The sequence below is a fragment of the Lonchura striata genome, chromosome 4 (genome assembly GCF_046129695.1).
Source record: "Lonchura striata isolate bLonStr1 chromosome 4, bLonStr1.mat, whole genome shotgun sequence".
Classification (NCBI taxonomy): domain Eukaryota; kingdom Metazoa; phylum Chordata; class Aves; order Passeriformes; family Estrildidae; genus Lonchura; species Lonchura striata.
In genome coordinates, this window is record NC_134606.1 from 37,017,629 (window position 1) to 37,041,806 (window position 24,178).

Consider the following 24,178-nt stretch of genomic DNA (forward strand, 5'->3'; position numbering starts at 1 on the left):
GTAAACCTATCTTGTAAGGCATTATGCCTACTTTGTAAACATACCTTGATGTCAAAATGCATATTTTGAGTACCTTGCTCTCCAGTGGAATCCTGCCTGCCCATATCCTGAATTTAAAGTGGAGATTTAAGCCCACTTTTAAGTTATTTATTGTACATGTAATTAGCATAGGATCAGGTGGACATTATGAAGCTTTACCACAGCAAAAGTATTGCTTCCATTGTGAAAAACAGTGCTTGCAGTTTTCATTCGAGAGGAACATCAACTTCCAGACATCAAATTCTCCTTATGCACCTCAGAAGAGGTAATGCATTTATTCAAATAAATTAAACACTATATTCATTCTGCCTTATTTAAAAAAATATGTTTCTTGTATATGACTCAATGAGTTATATTCCCAATACTGTGACACAAATACAAGAAAAATGTTTAATATTTTAAATTTGTTTTTTTTTAATTATCAAGCGATGATAATGAGTGAAACAAAAAGTAAAAACACAATCTTAAATCATTTTTTTCCAGTTAGTTGTCAAAAATACCATGATGCTGCTCTCCATATTTCATCTGAAAATAAAACTCAACCCAAAAACAAGAAAAATACCTTTTTGTGTAAGTTTATACTTGGGAACCACAAAGAGAGGTCTGAAAAAATTGTAGTTAATTTTTTTTTTTTTTTACATTATTAACAAGTGATTGAAGAGCAAATCAGACTTTGCTAGTGATTATGGTGGTCACTGTTCCCATAGTAACATATTTTTTTATATTACTTCTGTATGTATAAATAAATATGCATCACAGTTCTTTTTGGGTGCTAAAGTGAGCTAATATTAACTAATACTTCAGATAGATATACTATAAATTACCTAGTGACTGCTCAAAGTTTCACTTTTACTTTTAATGCAAAGGCCAAATCAAATCACTTTGAACATATTCTTCTGATTAAAAGTCAGTATCACCATGAAATTAGCTTTTGTCACACAAGTAAATCAAATCAGTTATTTTTACCTTCTTATGCTTTATTACTAATTTGAAATCTTCAGTGTTTTAGAGATTTTGCTAAGGTACTTTTGGTAAATGTCAGTTAATGGGATTATAATGAGAATTTGAGTAAATAATAATTCTACTTAAGAAAAAGATAATAAGAATCAAAGACTAACTTAGTAAGATTTAAAATCTTTGCCTGTTTGCAAATTCAAAACACAGAAAACTAGTAAACAAAAACATGTTGTTTCTTATCTTGGTAAATTCATATTAGAACACTAAGTATCCAATACCTAAATCATAATGAAAATATCAATTGTATTGGAAGCAAAAATAATGGAGATTGGGACAGATATTGCTATAATTATCAGCAAAGTTTACTATTTAAGAAATCTGTGGCTGTGGACACAAAATAAATATAAAATTCAATATAAGACCAATTTTATCTGAATAACAAATCCAAGATAAGGGCCAACATCACAGATTGAAATTCTTGAGACATACTATCTTTATTTCACAATCAGTATAGACAAAAGAAAGATATATGACTTATTAAGTGGATGTTCTCAAATCGTCTCCTGTATAGAAAATGTAATTTAATTAAAGCGTTCCTGTGTGCACAAAATACATATTTTGCAAGATTGTGTTGCTTTTAGATACTTATTTGATATTATATCTGGCCATGGTAGGTTTGATATTATATGTGGCCATCATAGGCATTTTCCTAATCTTCATAAACCTCAGAATCCCTGTAAAACACAAGGTAATTAGGGCTCAAGTAATTTACCTTACACAGGCATCAAATACCATCTGAAATGCATGTGGATACTTTAGACAACCTCCCCTATCAGCTCCTGAAGTCAACAACTCTCCTACAGGTCTTATGTCACATTTACCAGCTACGTTTAGACCACCTTGAAGGTCTCAGATGATACTTCTGGGCTGGCAAGAAAAAAACAACATGTTACTGGATTCAGGAAGCACAAAGCCTTCCTGCACCATTAATGTATCAGATAAAAATGCTGCCAAAATGCTGCTCAACACATTTGAGGGGATTCTCAGGCCCTCAGAACAAGCCCAAGTCTCAGAGAATAAGTATAATAATGCATACAATTTCTTGTTAAAATTTTAAATCCTATTCATACAATAAATATGAGTCTGTCCTCAGCTGCTGTCATGAATTTTCTTACAGCTGTGACAGACAGGGTGTCCAGTGATATGGAAGAATACACTCAAGGAAGATGAATCTCACAGCAGAGACTGAGGAATAGAGGGTGGTCTCCTCAGCCTTCTCTTTTGTCAGCAAGCATATGAGTCATCAACTAACAGAACAGGGTATCAGATGCTGTATCAGCAATCTTATCAGCAATTCAAAGTTCTGTCCATTAATTCCAGATTTTCCAACACTTCAGGTATCATATTAGACCAGGCTTCGTGTAATGATGTCAAAGAGTTATTCATAGCCAGTTTTCTAAAAAATACCCAGTAGCAAACACACACAATGGGCTACTTATCTTCTGTGACTAAAGTTCTTTTGTCTTCATTGGTACTTTGTGAAACATACTCCAATTGCAGCAGATTAAGACTGCACATTAAAACTATCAGGTGAAAAGGGCTTTCATCTCATTAAATTTAAGTTCTGAGGTAATACAAGATAAATGAGAGCATACAGTGAGCTTCATGTCACACATCTTTAACACATTTAATGTTTTGAATTAGAGTTCTCTCTGCTGCAGAAAAGAAGATGTCGAACTGGACATCCTGCTGATGTCTCAGCAGGAACTCCAGTTGGTCATCCCAAGGGTATTGGTTGTGTATGAATGTCCAACACAAACCCTAAACCTAATTAATTATGAAAACTCATTTTTCATTGAACTTACAAGGCAGGACTACAGACAAAATAAATAGGTACATTCAGTGTATACATCAAAGCCCTGACACTTCAAATGCCTTGTTTTTACTATTTGTGGGCACTACAGTGGGGTGTGCATCATTTTGTAATAGTGATTTTCAAAGTGCCCATGCCCCTGAGTTTTTTGCTAATTTAGTTCTAAGTTTTCTTGTCTTCTGTGTGAGCCCACACAAGTCAGTTCCTTGTGTGTAATCCACAGACTGCCAATGCACACACCTTGGAAGATCTGGCAATGTAACCCAAAGAATACATGAGAATGGATCTTCCAACCAAACCTGAAATGGCTTTTGGAGGAGTTTACAGTAGACAATGTTTCACCTGAATGGTGGATTTAGCTGCCTTTAAAGAACAGTTTAGACAGAAACTATCAATGAGAACAGAGGACAGCAACTGCATGGGAGAGTATCCCATGCAGAAAATAAATAAATAAATCAGAAAGAAGGTCTAATTAAAATGGAAGCCAAGGCAAGCCAAGGCCATGAATCAGATCATTGGAGATCTGCAAATGGAGCCAAATGGCTTGGCTTTTACATCATGGTCATACCACTTCTGAGGCAATGAACAGATGAACCAATTATAGGTTTATTTTCAGAATTTTGAGTCATTAATTAAGGGATCCAGAATATAAAATCCATTTTTCTTAAGAAGAAATGTCACGTAAGAAGTGCCCTGTACTTTCCTCACAATTAGATCACTAAAATATGCTGTAGCTCAAGACCCTGACTTTCTTTCCCCCAGTAATTTAGAAGGGGAACACCTTTCAGACAAAAATACTCAGCATCAGATATACTACTTCTATTTAAAATAAATTAAATCTTATTCTGCAAATGGAGCATTTTTTTCACAGTTGCTACCTGAATCATCCTGTCACATGATTTATCACCTACTGCCTTTATATTTGTCATACTATTCTTTGTTACTAAAATACAAATGACCATCATCTCTGCATCAATGTCTAAGACCCATAGTTTTTCAGCCCTTAGAAATGACAGATCTATCAATCAATATTTTGCTCACTAATATATATCCTTTATTCACTACTTTTTCAAAACAAATATTGTGGGTCTGAATAGTTCTTCCAAAGATTTATTAGTTTATCTTTCATTGGCTGTTTGCAGTATGATTAGTTTTCGTGTGGATGAGGATTAAACCACAAACACATTTGTCCAAATACCTCTACAGAGCCAATCATCTCTCTCAAAGCATACAGCAGTTTACATTATTTATATATTAGTGGTCAGGGTCACACTGCCAACATATTTTTAAGTTCTCACTCTTAAGTTCTTTCTCAAAGAAAAAAAAATTGAAGCATTAAATAATTCAGATATTATTTAAGAGAAATTGGAAGACTTGTTGGGCAAATATCAAAGTAATCTAAGGCTGGTATGTGTAGAAGACATACTGTGCAATGACATGAGCAGAGTTATTATTTTGGGAACACCTCTGCTTGCACTGCAAAGTTTAACAGACCACTGACTGTGAAATGAGATGTCTTCCACTTACATTTTTCTTCCTTCCACCTCTTTGTAATTCTGAACCTTCTTCTTTTGAGTAAAATTTCTTAATTCTTATTTGGCTTTACTAGCCTCCCAAGTGCAATTAAACAAAATTAAAACAAATTAAAAGATAGATAAGCATTCAAATGATATGCAAAAACAATGGACAAATGAGTTGAGAACAAATTACTCAAGTACCCTGTACTTAACAGGCAGTGCATGCTTACTTGTAAAACAGCATGAAATAGTTCAAAAGACAGTATTTCAAGCCTAAAAAAAAATGCCAGGAGGGAGGACAACAATACTGTAATTGAAAATCTTTTGCTTTCATACAAGATTATTCTTCATGCTTTTTAATGACATCTTTATTAGGTGCAAATTTAAATTTTCTTGGGGGAGTTATGGGGGGAATTAAGAAAAGAAAGCAAGTAATTTTTTTATTAATTTACTTTGTGTTATGCTGACCCTGACCTCAAGATGAGACACTCTCCTCTTCTATGGTGTGTCACTTGGAGTGACATGTGTTACTTAGCCTTCACCTTAATTGCAGAATCTTTGACTTCACCAATGCAAACAAAGGCACAGCTCAGGATGTACAACTTAAAAATTTTACTTTCCAGTTCTGTATGATAGAACAGATTGTGATAGAAGTGACCTTAAAGACAATCTAGTTCCAATCCTCCTACCACAGACAGGGACATGTGCCAGTAGATAAAAGCCCCATCTAACACGACCTTCAGCATTTCTAAGGATGCAGCATCCATAACTGGTGATTTCAGTGCCTCACCACCCTCTGAGTAAAGAATTTCTTCCTATTATCCAACCTAAACCTACTCTCTTTCAGTTTACAACCATTCTCCCTTATCCTGTCACTGCAAGCCATTGTAAGAAGTGCCCTCCAGCTCTCTGGCAGGCCCTCTTTATGTACTGGAAGGCTGCTCTAAGATCTCCCTGCAGCCTGCTCTTCTCCAGGCTGAAAAAGCCCAACTCTCCCAGCCTATCCTCATACAGGAAGTGCTCCAGGCCCCTGATTATCTTTGTGGACATCTTCCAGAGCCAGTCAAGCAGCACCATCTCTTTCATGTGCTTTTTTTTACCTTCATGTTCTGCTTCCTTGAATGATCCGATCACCAGTTTTAAGACCAAAAGCACTTGGAGGCCGATTTAGCTATTGGCTCAGACCTACACCTAATGTTTATATTCTACACTATTCAGCAATATTCACAAGCCCAAGGAAAGGATGTGATCATCTCACTGCACAGAAGAGTTTAGGTACTATTAATAAGAGTCACAAAACAGAATGAAGAATAACTTACTGCTTAAGCATCCACCAGAAGTGATGTAATTCAGAACCCTTAAAAAACCCAACCAACCAAAAACAAACAAACAAACAAACAAACAAACCACAATCAAAACACATACATATGCAGAATAACTCCCCTCCAGATACATCTCAGGACTGACACCCAGAAACTCTATATTGTGTCTACATTAAGTAAATAACAGTATTTTTGTAAAAAAAAATGGAGGAACTGTGACAAATCATATCCTTGTCATACTTTTACTCTCTATACACATGCACAGAATTTTTTCTGAAGTAGGTAGAATAACAAGGTTCAAACTCCTCTTCTATCTTTCTGGATTTAAACAAAAATTACTCTAAACCTTGGATTAAAAGGGAACCTGGATTCAAACGCTTCTTGGTTCTTCTGCTGAAGGTGTTGCCTATGCAAATATACCACATTTATTCAATAGCCCTGCACAGCAGGTCAAAGAGATAAGCATGCCTTCCCTTTTCAGGCAGTCCAGCTTTTCAGCTTTCCAGGCTGTAACTCCACAGATTAGCACAAGACAACCTTCTATGTATAAAGCAGAACACCAACCTCTCATATTCCCCAAAAGTTTTCTCAAGACACTAACAGAAAGGCCAGCTGGTGATGTTAAATGTTGTGAGTTCAATAAACTGTGCACTTCAGGAAATTACTTCACTAAAATGGATGGTTTTCTGCTCCTAATGCTGACCATATCAAAAAGGAAAATGTTAGTAGTCCTGTCTCATCAGTTTTGTAATAAAATTGCTTGCTTTTGTAACCTTTAGCCTTAGAAAGAGCTTCAAAAATATCTCTCCCATGTTTTCTCTTCAGTAATAAATCTGACAATAATAAATGGGTCCTGTTTGCTGTCCAGAGTCTTGTAAATCACAGTCTTAAATAAAACAAAAGGTTGGGCTAAAGAAATAAGATTAACAGAATGACGTGAGTCTCATTTTAAAATTAAGTAACCATAGTTAGAATTCCTTTTCTTAATGTAGTGGAAGGCTCTAGCACACTATGGGAGACTAAAATATTCATAAATACTTACACCATTTCTCGCAAAGCCTTAATAACTCCTTTGTTTGCAGCACGTCTTTGAAAATTATGCAGCATAAAAGAGAATAATAACAAACCTTTTACTCCATATTTATTTCTAACCTTCAGCTGTAGAGGCTTGGTGCTGTATTAGGTGACAGTTAGTTTTATAAAGCTGTGCTAATGCATGGTCTCACTGTTCTAAGAGTATGACCCTGAACTTTTGCACTACACATTTTTCTGAATAACCTCATATTTCCCTTTCCATATCTGACTCTCAAATTTTACATTGAATTTATTATTCATTTTGGGGCCATCTAATTCCAGATACTTTGAGTCCCAAATTTTTTGGCTACTGCCAGTGGAGGATAAACTCAAGTTGTAGTGTTTTAAAGCAATTGCACTTGGGCACCATCTGTCTGCCTCCAGTAAGTACTTCAAGCCTAACAGTAGCACATCTTTCAATTAGTCTATTTAAGTCAAGCTGAATGTCTGAAAATGAAGAGTTTTAGCCACTTGTGACAGTATACATTCATGTAAGACCAGGCATGTCACCAGCCTGAATTGTTTCCAGCCACTCATATCCTGTCTTTCATTCCAGTGAATGGAAAATAAATATAGAACTTTAAAAAACTTTGCTATATTTTCTTATTTTTTTCCTGTGAGAAAAGACAAAGACTTCTCATCTTTAAGGATTTAATGTGTGAACACAGACATTTAAAAATCAGGTTTCACTTGTACAAACTGTAAATTTAAGCATCTTTACCATCAGACATTAGTGTCAGCCAGCCTAATCCTGAGACCTTTACCCCCACCTTTGTCCTCTCTACTTCCACATAATTGACTGACTACTTTCCTTTACAAAAGCATTAATGCACACATTACTGGGGAGATTTTTGACACCTTAAATTCTGTGCAGAACTTATTCCCAAAAAAGCCCTCTGTCAGCCTTAGACCTACTAAAAATTAGAGTTCTCACTATTCATTCTCTAAAACTTTCAATCTATTTTATCAGTACAAAACTCTATCATCTTTGCAAAGACAATGAAAATCCAGCAATACTGCACATAGCTAAGGTTGTAACAACCATTCATAAACTATGAATTTTGAATCAAAACTACATATCTAATATATATTAAAGTCTAACATCTTTCCTCTTCACCGGCCATAATAATGCTTTCCTTGCATCACCATTTTCAAGATTTATTTTTCTTTTCAATAAGGACCAAGTCACTTTCTCTGTAGCAGAGATACTGGAACAAAGAGAAAGAGCAGTTCTGCTAACCCTTACACAAAGGAGGTGTATTACATTTAACTTTTCATATAAGAGTCCCTGTGACTATGGAAAGAGCATTGTGGGAATAAAGCAAGGATCAAAATTTTTGTAACTTGCTAAACTTAATAAGATCACAGAAAAGCATTTATTTACAGTCTGATAAAGTAGGGGATGAAATGCAGATTGTTTCTGGAATGTTTCTCAGTGTCTGACTGAAAAGGAAAGTAATAGCACAGGAGAAACTAGTCCACATTCCAGATCCAGGATGAACACTACACTGTAATTGCTAATGAATTAAACATAAACCTCTGAGAAATTGCTACATAGTTTAGGATTTTGTCTGAGAAGTAACTGGCATTTTAACATATGTTTCTTGAAAACTGATTTAAACAAGAAAAATAAAACCAGCTTGCATGTCTTCTAAAAGCAAAAATAGAAGCTATAAATACCTTCCTTTGGTTTGTGATTATTGTTGCTCTGATATTTAAAAAGTGAAATTAAGTCTTTTTAATCAAGTCACTTGTTTCATATATATCTACAGATGCAAAGGATCATTAAGCACCCCCAAATGATAAGGAAGTCAAGATCATATTAAAAATATCATATATGTGACATATTTGTTTTTTCCCTTGATATTATTTACTGCAGAGCTACTAATCCAAGAATTTGGACATTAATATTTTCATTTTACATCCATGAATACAACCAACCTCTATCATAAATTGCACATCAATTGTTCTGGGTACATGCCAAGAGGCCAGAAAATATATTAATTACTTTTTGCTCTAACTTGCACTTATACCATCTAACAGTGATGCCTTGCACTTCACAGATCATCAATGTACTCATTCAGTTACAGTAACTCCTTTAGTAACATTAAGCACTATGTAGGAGAATTAATGTATTAATATTTCATGAAAACATTAATTAATTAGGAATTTATTGCTTTAGAGTTGGGGTTTCATCTCTGTGTGCAGGCTCTGAGCAATGGTTCCTGGGAACCACACTCACTGCCACATAGCATGGGCAGAATAATATTGGATACTGTGATTGTTTTGATGTTTATATAAAGCACCTAGACCAAGCAGTGATGTGACTGTCCTATATATGTACCAATATACATGGATTACAACATTTAAGCATGATAACAAGTATAAGCTAAATAAAGCTGCCACTCTTACATGCAACTGAATACATGTGCATTCACCAAACTGCTCCCTGATGCTTACATGTCATAGGCCAAGCCTAGAGAGCCCCAAACTATGGTTACAGAAGTCACCTGCCACACCCATCCTAGCAGAAATTGCTGGCTGTGCATGTCAATGATGCTGGGCAGAAAAAGAAACCTTTCCCTTATCTGTGCAAGCACAGCTCAATCACTCTGTAAAACAGTGAGAACAGAAGCTTCAGCAAAGAGCAGCTAAGAGCTGCAGTGAAGTCCATAAACCAGGAATACCCAAGAGTGTTCTAAGACTCTTTGTTACCAGGCAGCATCACAGTCCTTCACACAGACTGCTGAAATCACTTAAGGATATGCTGCCTCTTTAAAACAAATAGTTGACTCAGTAGTCCTCTGATTTTCTTTGCAATTTGTTTTCACTTGCTTATTCAGGCACTGTGAAAGTATGAGATCTTCATTAAAGCCATCATAAACAACATTTTTGCCTGACCCCATTAATGAGCTCTGCATTCATGTAAAGGATTGTTAGGTGATAATGGTTTACCAGGAAGAATAAAAAAGTGATTGCTTTAATGATTCTACAATCCAGCACAAAGAATTGTTCGTGAGGTTTTTCCTCAAAGTTAGACACTTTAAAAGCCCAAAACTGTAACAAAGGGCACTTCTGTATTTATGCCTGTGTGTGAATTTGTATTCAAGGTTAGTAGCAGGAAATACTCTCAAGCACTGAAATATACATATCTAGCATGCATAAATTAATGTTATAGAGCTTTTGTGTACATGCCAGGAATGGTACAAGCAGGAAAAATGACATTAATATGTTTTATTTGATTAGTATTGGCATAAAAACATCACATTACCATTTGTTTCCTTTATGAAACCCAAGGCTTAAGTGGAAATCTAATATAATATATTTACACCCAAGGAAAGTAAACGTGCAAGTTAGGACTAAAATAACAGTTACAATAAAAATTATAAGAAAATACCTTTTACTTTAAAATATTATGTGCAGTAAGAATATTTTTAGGGAATATACGCAATAAAAAAAAGAAAAACAAGCTTTCTGATGAAATCTGTGATTTTAATTTCATCTGTTTATGCAAGATGTCAAGAAAGTTATTGTACTTGAAAGAGGAATATAATTATTATATTATATTGTAATTATTCAATAATTATTCTATTACTTTTTCCTATTCTGTGTACCATTGTGACATTTAGATACGTATTAGCTTATTTTAAGCACAACTAATATTTCCCACACAATTTTTATTCAGTGCAATACAGAATACAAAATGCAACATTTCCTCCAAGTACCTTCTGAAAAACGACTGTAATATCACATTAATATTCAGAGCTCTGACATTCAGTATTCAATAGTTTATATTCCTGGTTTCTTTTCAAAAACAAGACATGGGCTCTTGCTATCTTGCCTTAACACCTTGGACCCACAGTCACCTCCCTTCACTCACATGCCAACACTTCACATGACCACTGCAGTTTGTTTACCAGCTCTTCTCTCCTAGCCACTGTGCATCCTGCCAACCTGGCCACTCACCTTTCCAAAGGTTACAAAACCTCACCTACCAGACTAAGAAAAACCTGGCATACCTTACATTTACAGTTCTTCAGAAAATTCCATTTGTCGGGCATGTATTATTTTTTTGCATGCAAGTTTAGCTGTATCAAGAGAGCTCAAGAAGTTCAGTGGAAAATTCTCTTCTTTGACATATGAAAGAATAAATAAGAATGCTTAATACTTTTGAAAAGTGTAGTCTGTAGACTAAAACCCAGCAGGATTTTAGCCACCTATTTTATACCTTTATATTGTTAATGAGAATTACCATGGAGAAAACAAGAGCAACTCATATTTTTAGCCAATTAGCATCTGACAGATAACACAGTAGGAATTCAGTTTGCAGCCCTAAATTGTAGCAAAGAAAGTGCTTTTGACATCAACATCCCTGAAATAAGCCTCAAGGCAAAGTTAATTTTTAAGCATAGTTGAATCAGATGCTAATATATAACACAGTGTATGCCAGATATTGTTTTTATTATTTTAATCAAGCTACTGCCCTGACAAAAAGCCTGATTAGTAAGCAAGGTTTGTGGTTTATAAATTCTAATTTTAAAAAGTGTACTTCTTGTTAGACAGTGTATTTTAGATTCCTTTCAGTTCTGCTGGCTAATACATACAGGACCCAGTATCAACAAATTCTTTCAACAGGTTAGAAAATTCATTTTTCCCAGAAAAACTGAGAAATTACAAGAAACAGAGTACAGACCTATATTATTCAGCTAAAACAGGCACACTAAAAGTAATGGCAGATATTTTTATACACAAAACTGTTCTAAAATAGTGCCCTCAGCTAAGGTGAAGGCAGGGGGGAAGAGAGAAAGAGGAGGAAGAGAACCCCAAAACTTCAAGCATTTATATTTCAAGAGTGTAATTAATTTAGAGGAAACTCTAAACACTCCAATATTCATTACACACAGGTTATATACACTAAGAAAAAAAAAAAAAAAACATGTAAAACTACTCAAAATATCTGGCTCAGATACAAACTCTGATTTATGCATTAGTTTTCTATGGTAGTAAAATTATTTTCTCTGGGATCAGAGGCAGTGTTTTCATTCCAAAGTCAATACTTTCTGTTTTCTACTTAAAAAATGGTCCAATCAAGCTGGCATTAGGTTTGCACAGCCAAGCTTTAGTAGCAGGAGGGCTACAGGGCTGCCTTCTGGGAGAAGCTGCCAGAAGCTTCTCCATGTCCAGCAAAGCCTATCCCTGGCAGCTCCAAATATAGATGTGCCACTGACCAAGGCCGGGCCAATTAGAAATAGTGGTAAGGCCTCTGTAATAACAGACTGGCCTTCTCCTGGGCTGCTGGTGGATTTCTGCCTCCCCATGGTCCTGCAGGTCACAGCTGCTTCACCATGATCTTACAGGCCCCAGAGGAATCTCAGCTCTCGTGCCTGAAGCATCTCTTGCTCTTCCTTCTCCACCAACTTTGGTATCTGCAGAGTTTTCCTCTCACATTTTGTCACCCCACTCTTCTCTGGCTTCAATTACATCTGTGTATATAATATATATTGTATATAATGTGAATAACTTTATTTTCCTTCTTACATCTGTTGTCACAGAGGAGCTACTCTCAATTCCTGATAGACTCAACCTTGGGCAGCAGTGGTTCTGTCCTGGAGCTGGCTGGCATCAGCTTTTCTGGACATGGAGAAGCTTCTGGCAACTTCTCACAGAAGCCACCCCTGTAGGCTCCTGCTACCAAAACCTGGCCATAAAAACCAACATATAAAAGAAAAACTAAAACAAGATAAAGGTTTGGAAATGCCATTTAAAGTTTTCCAAGCATAGGCTTTAGAAATATCTGCTAGCTCAGCTAACCCATTTTCCATTTTCTCCAATGTCTCCCTTCATTTTAGGGTAAATCAATAAACTACCTTCAGCCAGAATACTATTCTTGTGAAAGAGAAATCTTAAAACATTGAACATCTATAATAAAACTGAAAGGCTAAGTCTATATTATACCTGAAAATGCAATTTCCAAGAGCTCTCAGCTTGTTTTCCCAACATGCAGAAACAATTTTCATCCATTCTTAATTCCTAACCACATTTTCAAGAGATACACCACCTATCCATAGCTCAGTTCTACTATTATGATAGAGAATAACACAGTGTCATTTTATACCAGGAGTTGAGATCATGTTTTTTCACTTAAATGCTTAATTAGAAATCCCATCACTGTCAGGGAAGGGTGTTGGCTTAAGAGAGAGTGATACAGCAAGTAAGTGAAGTCTAGAAACAAACACTTTTCTTATTTCAGTAGAATTCTAGAGCACTTCTTTTGTTTTTAGTAACATCAAGGAGAGTGTTTGATGGGTAATTCATTCTCATAGCTCTAGATTTATAGCTGTCTCAGTCTATTATCTGTTAACAAGACCACTGCAGAAATGGTCAATGTTTTATTTGAATTGGGCAGCCCTTCTCAGTGAGATATACATCCCAATAATATCATCTGTACTTCATTCAGTTGGTCTCTCAAAGGAGAAGTCATTCTCATAAAAAGTTCAGGAATATTTCCTTAGCAGCTTATTGTCAAGGTATAGCCATAAAACTTGATGAGTACATTTAAAACAAAACTAAGTATATTGTGGTCACAGATATAATCCCCTATCCACTGTGTCTATCAACAATCTATGTCACATTCTGATTCAGAAGCTAACAGCATTTTGTCACATTTCAGTACTCTTTATTTGAAAAATAATAATATAATTAAATATAGCTTCTAAATACTTATGGAAAATAGAAACATTATGGGATAGAACAAGCAAGAAAGGCAAAATTGTAGTCAGGAATACACATTGCATCTTACACACACAGCAAATGTGAACAGGCTGCTCTTATCTGCAAATTCCATTAGGTTTATATGCTTTTAATTGCTAAACAAAATAAAAGCATCAAAAACTGTATGCTAGTAAGGTTTATGCAGGCTATAGATAAAATATTTTGCCTCAACCATTGCTGTGCTAACTGGCGGCTACGGAATGGCCTGCTGGTCATTCATGAAATAGTGAGGAGAAGGCTAGAGAACATTAGCAGCCTAACATACCCAGACTACTGAAACAGTTACATAATCCCCCTTTCTTTAAAGTAGGGACAGTTCTGAAAAACTCTGCTGCTTAGATTCGACATTCACTCATGACAACAATGTTCGTGTACAACAAATGTGTATGAATTACACATTCATTATACCAGAGGCCTGGCTGAAGCAAATCTCTGAGCTGTCCTCAATACTGAGCACTAAAAAGTTCAAGATTGTGATAATGGAATCCAAGAGAAGTAGTTCTTGAACAACAAACAGAAAAGAAACCACCTGTTGTTGAATTTTCCTTTGACATTTTCCAGCTTTTGAATATTTTGTGGTCAAAGGTTTGCCTACAAGCCTTTTAAAATGGCAAGTTTCACTTCCATTAAGCTCTTTGAAAAAAATACTGTGTTAATAGTTTCATTAAATCACATTATCCACATGTACAGTGAATGCAGACATCAAAACACTAACAGAAAATTACATAAAAAAGATTTTTACTTGCCTTTTTCAACATTGGAATGTGTTTCTTTAAAGTCATATTTTCATTTTACAGACCTTACTGGATAAAGTAGTAAACCTCTATATTCTGCCCTAAAGTCCATTCCTTCCCTGCCAATTCCACCAAACTATTCAAGGAAATACACAATGTAACCAAGATATATTAAGTTTCATCCTGCTAGGCAAAGCCCTTGCTCACAGGTATAGATGTGTAAGTTGAAAGGAAGAAACAAGATTGTCTTGGAACTATTCCTTATCTCATGCAGCCAGAGCTACAGTTAAGATGATTTTGGAAGTATTTTTTCTAAAAAAAAAAAAAAAAAAAAAAGTAAGATGAGAGTCTGAAATTAACTTTGTGGATTACTGTAGGTTTAATTTCTTTCTCTTTATTGAGCTGTTCCATGAAAGTCAACAGCACAAAATTCCTCAGGTTTGCTCATCATGATAAACCACAGAAGAGGTTTTCTTGAAATGATTCTTTGTTTGAGGGGACAAAGCAGGTTGGCTGATGTTTGAGCACGTGCTTCTTCTGCTGCAGTCAATAACTGTAGGTGTCAGTGTAGTCCGAGCAACAGCAGCTGCTGATTTGTCCATAAGAAGCCACAAATGAAGCAAAACTGAACAGGCCAAAGCCAAAGTGACTATAGCTTTAATTCTACCTTTATGTGCCTCTAGTAATAGCAGAAGTTCTCAAACAGACATGTAAGTACTGGAGTATCAGTAGGCCTGACTTGCAAAAGTGCAGCCCACTGATCAAGGCAGAGTGGTTCTTCCCCTCTGCTCAGCGCTCATGAGGACACAGAGGAGATGGAGACAGATCCTTCTTTATAAGGATGGAAGTAGGACAAGGGGCAATGGTCACAGGCTGAAGCACTTATTAGGTATCCCAAAGAGGTTATACAATCTCCATCTCTGGAGATAGCCAAAACTAGAAAACAGGGGCCTGAGAGGCATAATCTGATCAGACCTGGTTGGACTAAATGATCTGCAGAAGAGGCTCCTCCAGCCTAGACTTTGATTTGTGCAATTTGCTAGCAAAAAGCATGAAGACACATCAATGGTGAAGCAAATCATTGCCTAGTAAAGGGAAACCCAAGACAGAGCAAAGATAGTTGATTGGCAGCACATAGACATGTTAGCAAAGATTAGGCTGGGCAAGACAATATTATGTGAAAATAGGAGAGATAAAGGCAGTTACCACCAAAACAAGAATGGTGCCAACATGCTGTTCAAAGAGTATTTAATGAATAGAGGTTTAGTCAAATTCTTGCAGAGGCCAATACGGACAAAATAAAGTAGACAACAACAGTGGGAAAACATGGTTCAAAACTATCTGGTTTTGCATCTATGTAGTGATGGTCAAATAAGAATGTTTGCTGTTTATAATCATGCTGTGATCAAGTGTGAGTTTGGCACTTTACCACTAAAAAAACATTTTATATTTGTTACCATCTTTCCTTGAAAATCCACACAATGATTCATTTTTTCGATTTGGGGCTAAAATGAGACATTTTAAAATTCAGATGTAGGGTTACATGTCTCACTTTTTTTTTCCCACTTTTGTTCATCTGTATATCTTAATTGCTCACTTAACATCTTCCATTAAAAATAGTAACTTCAGTCAAATAAAAATTTTCAAAGGGAAAAGAAATTTAAAAATTAAGAATGAAGAAATCATTAACAATAAAAAAAATAAAAGTTTCTAAAGCATTTTTAGCTTATTTTTTTTTTAAGTTTTAAGTCTTAACATTTTTATAAATCATTTCTAACTCAGCTACTTTTACTGTGGTGCTGTGAGTTTGTCTGTTTATCCCTCCTACCTAAGGTTTTGAATCTATTGCAAATTTCAGCCATGTTTGGAGTAAAGCACTTAGGGTTGGTTTCCTATGACAGTCCAGAGCCCAGGTCTCCATGGGCACATGAAGCTGTGAGAAGCTAAGATTGCAGTGTGCTCTGCTGACTGACAGCCAAAAGGTGGGAGCCAGTTTGCATGCCAGACACACTCACTTAAAGTAAGGAAGACCCACTTATTCATGGCCTGCCAGCAACAGAAGCCAGGGAACAAGATCCTGGATTAGTCCCAAGTTCAGGAGTAAAATTTTACTTCTTGAACAGCCATTTAGGAGCCTAAGCATCCAAAATATCTGCAATTTGAACAACAGCACCTTAGCTCTATTGCACAAAGAGAAATAATTTTTAGGAATCTGTCTGTCTCTCAAACTCTGGAAAGAAAAATTACCAAAAATAGTCCATTCATAACTGAAATGTCTGGTGTCTGTACATAACTCAAATCTCTTTTTATGGACACATCAAACTGTGATTATAAATATGTAGCAGAATTGAAAATGTACCTCCTTTACAATTTGCTGTAGATTTTTAACAGTGTTATCAGACAATTTAAGTCTGCCTGGACTTCATTTAGACCATATCTACTTCTAAAAATGTTATTATTATGATGTGTAAGATTATAAAATCAAGTCAACTATAATTACATTGGAGAATAACAGCATATGGCAGTTTCAATATCAATAGTATTTCAAAAGAATCCATAATAAATTTCTAGACATAATCCAACTGATTTCCTGTCTTTGAAATAGGATTTTCTTCTTTTCTGAAGGTGAAAAACCTATTTCCATTTTTTAGGTTCAAAACTGAGTTTTACTGCATTTTTAAGGTAAATTGTTTTCTTAGTATAATTAAAACTATAATTATCTTCTAATAAATGAATTAGCAATTCAAAATGAGAGATTTATTAACATCTTAATCTCCAGTCATGGTTTTCCAGCTACAGTTTTTCTCCTTCTAAGTCATCTGCGAGGAAAATTTGTTCAATTGCATTTTAAAATGCCCTTAGGGCTGGCATAAGGACTGAAGATCCCATTGACAAAAGCCAAACCTTTCTGTACATCTGCTTATTTTAAGATCCTGTGTATTGAACTACTCCAATCCTACAACATTAATGACTTCGTAATTATAGTCTTCTTTTGGCTTCCACTCCACTCCCATCTTTCTGAATTCAGGCCATTGACAGCCAAATATTTGCCCACATGAAGAGCTCTCCATATAGAGAAACAGGAAAAAAAATGACAATGACTCGGTGCTGGTTGTGGCTGTGGCAGAGTTAATTTTCCTCATAAAAGCTGGTATGGAACTGTTTTGGATCTGTGCTGGAAACAGCATGGATAACACAGGGATGTTTTCATTATTGCTGAGCAGTGCTCCTCACCCCACCCAGCCAGCAAGAAGGCTGGAGCTGCACAAGGAGTTGGGAGAGGACACTGCTGGAGCAGCTGACCTGTACTGACCAAAGAGATCTTCCATAACATATGGTGTCAGGCTCAGCATCTAAAGCTGGGACAAGAGAACAGGGAAATGTTTAGAGTGATGGTATTTGTCCTCAGAAGTTAGCACTACACGTGACAGAGCCCGGCTTTCCTGGGAAAGTTGCCTGTCCATGGGAAGTTGTGAATTAATCCCTTTCTTGGCTTTGTTTCCATGAACAGCTTTTGCTTTACCAATTAAACTGTCTTTTACTCAACCCGTGAGTTTTCTCACTTTTACTCTTCCAATTCTCTTGCCCATCCCACCAGGGCTGTGAGCAAACAGCACTATGGGGCTTGGTTTTTCCTGGAGTTAAATCACATCAGATTTACAGAGTTTCAGAGGTATATGTCCATTCAGCCTGGTGATTTTTGCATTCAGTATTAGTGAGACAAGCATTTTAACATTGTTTTATGCTTTGTGATTTGCAACAAGCATTCTGTTTTTTGCAGCACTAGGCTTGGTGCAGCACATAAAGTCCTTGAAGTAAAAATACATATAACTTTTCCACAGGGAAAAAAGTCTGAAAGAATCTATCAATCTCATGCAAGAACTTTAAAAAAGAAAAGGCAAGTATTAATAATTCTGATTTTCTGAAGTCTCATATTGCCCAGACATGATTTATATATTGGAAACAGCATAAGCAATATCATCTACATGGAGAAGTCATCCTTTTACATAGAGCAAGCTGAAATTTTTGCCAGCTATCCCATATAACTTCATTCTCATAATTGTTCTAGGAAAACATAATAGGTCTTACTTTATTGAATTCCCTAGTTCTGCTAATACTGACTTTTTAATGATATGTCTTGTTAATAATTTAGAGAAAAGCTTTAATATTTGTGAATCCCCTTTAAAGCTACCAACCACTATACAGAGCCATTTCTATTGGCAAATTACTCTGATTCTCAAAGCAACTTATACAAAATTTACATAATTTTTTTATCTACTTACATGACTTATGCTTTATGATTTGTTTTGCAGTCTATAAACTGCTGTAATAAATATGAACGAGACCATTAGGATCATTTGACATCACAATTCCATGATGTATCCATGTGCTAGTCTCAAAAAGGTGTCAAAATAACAACAAGGAAAAATATCTATGTTCCCCTTTATGAAATATTACTGAAATTAAACAATATTTCTCCAGCAATTTAAAAAAAATCTGTGCTGGCTTTACAATGATCATAGAATATTTAGAAGAAAAGTTCCAGAAGTAAAACTCTTAAGTGCCTTTGGATATCTACCCAGTTTCCTAGCTTCATGTTTCTGTGATGAACAGAACAATTCAAAATACTACAAGGAGATGAGAATGCTAAGGAAGTTCTCTCTATTCTAAATATTTCTGATTCTTTTAAACAATTATGACATAGAAACCTTCCAATCCTCTTAAGGCAACTGGCAGAATGCTCGAAGTTTTCATTTAGTCATTATAGAAATCAAATTTTATTGGTAGGGAATTTTATTCTGAGCCTTTGCCTTGACTGTGTTTTGCTAGATTGTACATTTTCACATTTACTTTGTTATATGCAGATCAAGCACTCTTTTTTTCTCTCCCTCCCAGGTATATGCCACACAACTACAGCTTGTCCCCAATATCATCTCTATTTTGGTGAGATACAGAGACTCAAATCATCAGCGAGGTCTTTCCTGTGTTAGTCACTCTGCCACCATGGAGAAACACCTTATAAGCAATAGGGTTGCTCAAATTCAGAATAACCATTATGGAGTAATCTATTACTGAATTTTCACAGCTCTTCTGAAAGTGAGGGGAGGTACTGAAACATCAGAGTAATACAAAGTTTTCACTTATGCTTTGCCTCCACATTTATATGATCAGCTGATACATTTCCACAAAAGTGTGTAGGAGCTGTGAATTGCTGTTGATCACAGCAGTCTCTTCTGCAGGACCAACCACAATGTGCTGCTCTCCTGAGGTATCCGACAGACACCAAAGGGCAGACCACACTGAAATGTGGAAGCAATTCCACAAGAAATATTACCATTAGGAAACAATGGGCATTTCTCTGAAATACCATGAGGTATCATGGGAGCTCCTTAAGCACAAGATAATCTCAGAATGACAAAAAAATCCCAGTTTCTCAGGAAGCCTTAGAGCTATTCTGTTTTTTTACCTAACACCACACAAAGTCTTATTGCTTCCATTTCTAACAATATAGCATTTATTATTCTTCCATTTCTAACAGCATTGCATTTATTATTTTTCTTTCAGAAAAGGACATCTCCAAGCTCTTCATCATTTGTTTAAAAAATATTTTGGAAGCAGTAAGGCTTATGAGTAAATGCGTGCTCTGGGACAGTGCTTTATTTTAATAAATGAAAGGAGGAGGTCTTTGTATGAATTTCAGTAATACTGAATGCAGGGAACAACATATTGTCACTTCAAATTACTATAATCCAAAGGTATTTACGGGCTTCAGAGTGCCTTCACACACTAAGCACATCACAATTTCAAGATTTTCTGCAGTATTAATAGTATTCCCCAGGGCCGTCCTAATTGTGTACATCAAAGGTTAAAGTTTCTCTTAATTTGCAACACACTTTTGAGTATTGGATTAAAAACAGGTCCAGTTTATGTCTATTTACAACTGACTCCAACTGATCTTTCTAATTTCTAACAGCTACTATAATAGATTGTGTGTTACATCATGCTACAAACCTCTATTGTTTTCAGCTGTAGAGATAGGCATTGTCATCAATATTTTACTTTTTATTTCAACCGCATGATTTGACTGAGTTTCTTAGTCTGTACCCTTCATTTTACCTCTGAAAACAAAAGGTATAAAATGGATTTTAGGAAGGGATTAAAGTATTTAGTCTTGCAGAGAGCATTAAAGTTAATTTATTACCTTAACTCATGTGAAACTCAAACAACTGTAAATCTCTCACCATGTACCAAAGCACAAATAGTGACAGGAAGCAAAACTAAAAATCACACAAACTACCACAAAACATTTTATTTCAAACTATATGTGATGTAATGTCAAATAGCTCATCTACTATGTTATCCACATCAGCAACTAAATTAACCAAAGTGGCACTAAAATCCAAAGACTTTTCCACACAGAACCTGAGACACCAGCCAGTGCTAGGACTACAAACACCATTTTCTTCAATACTATTGAGATGTATCTTTGTCTTTTATGGACAAAATATGAATTTTTTACTATCTAGATAGCAGGATTGATAAAAAACCTCAGGTTCTAGTTTACTGTTTAAAGCTCTTATCCTGCATGCCTGTTATCTTGTCCAGTTTTCTATTTTCTTTGAAATTCCTTTTAGGAATTTTTGCAAAATTATTCTTGCAGGAGATAATCTGCATCACATTTTTTAATATGAAAGACTATACTGAAATTAATTTTGTACATTGAGTGGTGGGTATTCAGCACAAGTCTTTGCTTAACAATAATATTTCCTCTCCTGACAAGGAATGTGTTCTCTTAATGCCTATTCAACAATAGCTAATGGAAGAAAAACTGGTGGAGAAATTCCAAAAATTGGCTCCTTTGCTGAAATCAGAGCATTTACAAAAACTGGATTATGTTGCAATTTAATATAGCTAAGAAGTTCTGGCCTTTAACTATCAAATCATTATTTGTTCAACATCACCAGTATAATAATAAGTATAATATATAATAAGTATAATAGCATAATAAAAAGTCTAATAAAATTTTAAAGTACAACACTTTTTTTTTAAAGAAGATACATTTTGATTATTCTAAATTAAAAAAAAAAAAAATCTAGACTTTCCTAGAAAGAAAATTTTTAAATGTTAGGACTTGCTCCTTAGGGAGGCAGGAGGGGGTTGCACAAACCAAAACTCACTTCAGTGTCTTCAAGTCTTTTCAAAATTTTTCTTCCCTCCCTGTGTTTAGCCTGTTCTGCAGATACTGTGGTAAAAAAATTATGTTATGACACAATTTAAACAGTGTCTTGGAAAGTGAGTGAAAGGAAAAGAAATACAGTGGAAATGTCAGATTACTCCAGGAAATCAAGTAACATGAGAAACTATTCTTGAAGGCGAGAGCTACAGCGAGGTTAATTGTGCAAGACTGAAGCATCACACATCGCTATAGCTTAGCTTTTATTGTTTCTGGGCAAAACTGCCTTAGTCTCTGGGAGGTATCTCAGCTCTAGTCTCTCTCTAAATGCCCTCTCCCTTTTCCAAAGAAACAGAATTTTCAGTTCAGACACCAACAGCTTCTACCTCAGTTTGGTCCATAAATGCCTCAGGACAAACTTGATGAAACAGATCAAACTTTCTGAATCATCCTGGTCACATTTAGAAATCCACAGGGGAAATGACAGTACACAGTCTAGAATCAAACATGGCTGCTGGATTTACAGAGTGGTTCAAATGGCTTGTAAAATTCTTTTTTAAAGAAGTTTCTGAAAGAGGAAAAGAAATAATTGCAACATTGACATAGCATCAGCATTCAATTAATGTTGAAAATTGTATTTCCAACTTAATCATGAATCAGCTCCTTCTACAAACACAAGGAATTTCTGCTGTCAAGGTTATCTTTACTGCTTTATTCATCACCATTCTGAAAGCATTGGATGAAACTCAAGCCACACATTTCAAATTTCCATATTAAGGAGCTGGGATATGCACTGACAAGTAACACAAACATACAGCTGTAGAATTTACAGACTGGTAAACGTGCTGGACCCAGGACTTGTACTGGAACAATACTAACTGCACAACTTTTTGAGGTCTCTTCCAGCCCTGTTTTTTCTGTTATTAAATATAGTCATGCAGAGCACACATAATTTGCTCAATACTTTCTTATGAAACTCATTGTGGTTTTTGTTTTTAGGCTGTAGCTGCTGCAAATGTTCAAGGCAAATTCTTAGTCATGTGCAGTACTGGTTTGCTCCATATAGCAACTGCAGCAATGAGCTGCAGACTTGGATCTACACCCCTGCCAGAGTGCTCCCTGGGGATCTCAAGGCCGGACAACATTGCATGCAGACAGCCTGACATCTTACATTTCTTCTTCCAGAAAAACAAAATAATAAAAAGTAGAGATGAAAGAAATCCTGAGAGGTTACATAGCCCATTTGTGCCTCCCAAGATGAATAAGAGACACTCCAACTGTTTTTTCCTCTAATGTTTTGTGGCGGGGGGGTTCTTCTTTGTCATCAATAATCCATCCATCTCAATAATCAAGGTTCCTTGGTGGAAAACCTCCTACACCCTAGCACAGGCCACACCTTAGCTCTGCAGCCTGGAAATCATTAATCACATACATCTTCAGGAGAGAAGACAGGGATATTATCTGTGCACATGGTTCCACTCTACTCTTGGGTGAAGCACACAGAGTATAAAGAAAGCTGAAAGATCGAAGACAGATGTGAAGCTATACATGCCCTAAATGACAAAAACTTTTTTTTTCTTTTCTGAGAGTCTTTGGATTCACTAAAAGCAAATAAAACCCAAACCTTAATCCCATTGTCTAGGTCATTGTAAATCTTAGATGATTAAGCTTTAACATACCACTGTGTGCTTATTATAATGGGTGAGGTGCTCAAGAGAGCAGTAGACACCCCACCAGCTGTCTCTGGTACTTTAATATGTGAAGTACAAAAAGGCTGCTGAAAACAACCAAGGAGCCTTCCAGAGGAATTCTGAGATTTCTGAACAGCAACCATCAAAGAAGGATTTTAATTTCTCCGAAATTTTCATTCTTAAACAGAAAAAGCACAGTGGAAACCAGACAAGACACCTTTGAAGAGTATTTCAAAATGCTCCTGAAGACCTAATAGGAAGAGATTTCACAGCATAACAAAAAGTTAAATTTTAACTACAGACTGTGTATTTTCAGAGTGGAGAACTGCCAAGGTATTTGTGACTCACTTCATCATGTCAGATGATAATAGCTCACATGAGTCAAGGTGCGCACCTGTTTAAATGCTGGCAGAATCACAGCTTTAAATTCTAGAAATGCAACTAAATATCAGGAAATTTTAATTTATTTTGATTATAATTAACTTGACATTTCTTCCAACATGGAAAGAAAAATGCCAGTCTTGCAGTAGAGACAGTAGTCTCAGCTACTGGGGTCTTATTCATAAATTGAATAAAGGCTTCCTATGAGATTTCGGATTGAGATTCATAAATATGTTACAAAAGCTGCAAGAGTCACTCCTTAAATTCAGATATATATACACCTTCCTTATAGCCTCTTTTGCTTAATGTCTAAGAAAATACAGGTTGAAGTTAGGCAGGTCATATATAGCAAGACACTCCAAATGCTACAGCCTAATGCATCTCACCAAATCCTCAAGTTTTGTTGCCTATCAGCCCTCATTTCATGTTTAGATTCTAAATTGTTTGACAGAAGATCATTATTTGGTCTTTCTAGTATAGTGTGTTATAGGATAAAATTCTAGCTGATCGTAGAATTTTCTGTACACCAGGAAATGGCAAAATTTAAAGCAATAATACGTGATTTACTATGCAAACCTCTGCCAAGTAATTTTCATCATATAGTTCACACTCAGTAGCATAATACTCTTTGGCTTCTGCACAGTA